Source organism: Austrofundulus limnaeus, unplaced genomic scaffold (assembly GCF_001266775.1).
Source record: "Austrofundulus limnaeus strain Quisiro unplaced genomic scaffold, Austrofundulus_limnaeus-1.0 Scaffold2445, whole genome shotgun sequence".
Lineage (NCBI taxonomy): Eukaryota > Metazoa > Chordata > Actinopteri > Cyprinodontiformes > Rivulidae > Austrofundulus > Austrofundulus limnaeus.
Genome location: NW_013954847.1, coordinates 14,289 through 17,756, shown reverse-complemented (window position 1 = coordinate 17,756; position 3,468 = coordinate 14,289). Strand labels below are relative to the sequence as shown.

Here is a 3,468-nt window from a genome sequence, read left to right as displayed (position 1 = left end):
TCTGAGGTCTGATGTCTGAGGGTCTGAGGTCTGATGTCTGAGGGTCTGAGGTCTGATGTCTGAGGGTCTGATGTCTGATGTCTGAGGGTCTGATGTCTGAGAGTCTGATGTCTGAGGTCTGATGTCTGAGGTCTGATGTCTGAGGGTCTGAGGTCTGATGTCTGAGGGTCTGATGTCTGATGTCTGAGGGTCTGATGTCTGAGGCCTGATGTCTCAGGGTCTGATGTCTGAGGTCTGAGGGTCTGATGTCTGAGGGTCTGATGTCTGAGGTCTGATGTCTGAGGGTTTGATGTCTGAGGTCTAGGGTCTGATGTCTGAGGTCTGATGTCTGAGGTCTGATGTCTGAGGTATGAGGTCTGAGGGTCTGATGTCTGAGGGTATGCTGTCTGAGGGTCTGATATCTGAGGTCTGATGTCTGAGGTCTGATTTCTGATGTCTGAGGGTCTGATGTCTGAGGGTCTGAGGTCTGATTTCTGAGGTATGAGGTCTGAGGGTCTGAGGGTCTGATGTTTGAGGTCTGATGTCTGAGGGTCTGATGTCTGAGGTCTGATGTCTGAGGTCTGAGGTCTGAGGGTCTGATGTCTGACGTCTGATGTCTGAGGGTCTGATGTCTGAGGTCTGAGGGTCTGATGTCTGAGGTCTGATGTCTGAGGTCTAATGTCTGAGGTCTGACGTCTGAGGTCTGACATCTGAGGTCTGATGTCTGAGGTCTGAGATCTGAGGTCTGAGGTCTGAGATCTGAGGGTCTGAGTTCTGAGATCTTAGGTCTGAGATCTGAGGTCTGAGGGTCTGAGATCTGAGGGTCTGAGGTCTGAGATCTGAGGTCTGAGGGTCTGAGATCTGAGGGTCTGAGATCTGAGGTCTGAGGGTCTGATATCTGAGGGTCTGATGTCTGAGGGTCTGATGTCTGAGGTCTGAAGTCTGAGGGTCTGATGTCTGAGGGTCTGAGGTTGAGGTCTGATGTCTGAGGTCCGATGTCTGAGGTCTGATGTCAGAGGGTCTGATGTCTGAGGTCTGAAGTCTGAGGGTCTGATGTCTGAGGGTCTGAGGTTGAGGTCTGATGTCTGAGGTCTGAAGTCTGAGGGTCTGATGTCTGAGGGTCTGAAGTCTGAGGGTCTGATGTCTGAGGGTCTGNAACTAAAGGTGACATAGAAACTTTATTATGGTATAGTATTTAAATATATGCCTGAGAAACATATAAAATTGTCCCTTTAAGGTCCAGGAACAAATTGAGCCAACATCATGGTAATAAATTGTATAAGTTTAATATTAGCTGATGTACAGTAGTGTTGTGTCATATCAGTGTGTTGGTTTTGAGTAAATACTTTGATAAGCCTAAAAGTTGGTAAAAAATGAACAATTATTTGGCTAGCCATTAGACTTTAGCCTTTTTCTTCATATTCTGTGTTTTATGATTGATAAAGCTGAAAATGTGCTCGGCAGAATTTATTTGACAGAATGTAACGTAAAACATCCACCAGATTATTATTCTATGTTTTTATTTTGATCACTTATTTATTTGTTCAGAGTGCTTTTCTTCCAGTCATGTCACTAAACTGTAGGAATGTTCCAGTATGTTTGATCCACTGTTAGGTAGCAGTGATATTAGGACCTTGAATGATCTGAATAATAAATCTACAATGAAGCACACACCAAAAATATGTCCAACTCCACCATGAAAATTAGTTTGTTTTATTAAACGTTTGATTTTTTGCTCATTCCTTCTTGTATTGAAGAGTTGTTGAGAACAGTGATCTTAAATGGAAGCACTTCACTACGTGATGTCTAAATCTTTCTGTAATAACTGTAAGAAGGAAGCAAGTTGTCACAATGTACAAATGTTTAATAAGTCAACAGCAGAAATGACAGATAAATCAAACCCACACGGTYAGAAGGAAAGAAGGAACATGAAGAACTGGCAACGTGCTGCCAAGCTAATAAAGCTGCTTTTAAATGTTCATAACAGGTGCTTTGTCTGAGCTTCTTTTTCTGCAGAACTGATTGTAATGTTGTGTGTGTGTGTGTGTGTGTGTGTGTGTGTGTGTGTGTGTGTGTGTGTGTGTGTCTGTTACCCTTCTAGGACCGTTTCTGGTACACACCTACCTTGTCAAGATCAGRCATTTYTTTGGGGACCAAAGACTAACATGGTGGAACTCCAGTTTTGTGTTGGGGATTAAGTTTAGTTTAGGTTTAAGGGCTCAGGTTTAGGCTATAGAAACAACTAATGAAAGTCAATGAACGGTCCTAATAAGGATAGAAATACAAACTTGTGTGTCTGTGTGTTTGACATGGGCATATCTGAGTCATGGGAAAGTCTGGTTGAATTCTGATGAAGTTCATTTGGAGGTTTGTTCCACCGTCTGCTCCCAGTCATCACCAGGACCTGCAGGAAGAAAAGAACAGTCAGCTGATAAAAATCAAAGGTTSAACTGATGATTTTGTTCATGTCCCAAAATAATCCCATCATCCACTGAAAGCTTTTTAAAAATAAATTTACAGAATGTAATCAGAGCTTCTACCTGGTTCAAGCTACAGTCAGCTTACCTTAGAAAAGACAAAAATGACTGGATCTCAGTCAGTTTAAGAGGTATTACTGTAAAATGTAACGTGGTAGTAGCTGAGAGTCAGTCACAACTTTAACCACAGCTTTCACTCACTAACTTGAAGGAAATGTAACTGATTAACTGAATGTTAGGAACAGTTTTGTTTTTTACACGTTCTGATCARAGCAGCCATAAGGTTTCAAACAGACTGAGAGTTGATGTTTTATCATGCCTTCTTTCTGTCTATAAACAAAGTTGGTTACGTTCAACYWCTGACGTAAAAGGTAACACTTCAGAGGTGTAACCAGGAAGAAACGTGTGTTATAGTCAGTTCATCATTATATAAAAGATAGAAGAGGTTTAGAGTTGTTCAGAGAGTCTCTGCAGAGATTCAGACTGCGCTGTTTGTGTTTCCTGATATGAGCTCAAGTCCTGATGCTGAGGTCTGAGGGTCTGATGTCTGAGGGTCTGAGGTCTGAGGTCTGAGGTCTGATGTCTGAGGTCTGAGGTCTGAGGTCTGATGTCTAAGGTCTGAGGGTCTGATGTCTGAGAGTCTGATGTCTGAGGTCTGATGTCTGAGGGTCTGAGGTCTGATGTCTGAGGGTCTGATGTCTGATGTCTGAGGGTCTGATGTCTGAGAGTCTGATGTCTGAGGTCTGATGTCTGAGGGTCTGAGGTCTGATGTCTGAGGGTCTGATGTCTGATGTCTGAGGGTCTGATGTCTGATGTCTGAGGTCTGAGAGTCTGATGTCTGAGGTCTGATGTCTGAGGGTCTGAGGTCTGATGTCTGAGGGTCTGATGTCTGATGTCTGAGGGTCTGATGTCTGAGAGTCTGATGTCTGAGGTCTGATGTCTGAGGGTCTGAGGTCTGATGTCTGAGGGTCTGATGTCTGAGGTCTGAGGGTCTGATGTCTGAGGTCTGAGG

At 43.6% G+C, this 3,468-nt stretch overlaps 1 protein-coding gene across 1 annotated transcript in view; it reads right to left on the bottom strand.

Annotated features, from left to right (window-relative positions):
• Window positions 1–1,676: 1,676 nt before the first annotated feature.
• The window catches only part of ccdc177 (coiled-coil domain containing 177), a 9,261-nt gene continuing 7,469 nt past the window's right edge, over window positions 1,677–3,468 (bottom strand). Inside the window, exon 3 of the mRNA XM_013999744.1 lies at window positions 1,677–2,383. The gene's annotated coding sequence lies outside the window, so the exon portion shown is untranslated. The remainder of the gene's footprint in view (window positions 2,384–3,468) is intronic.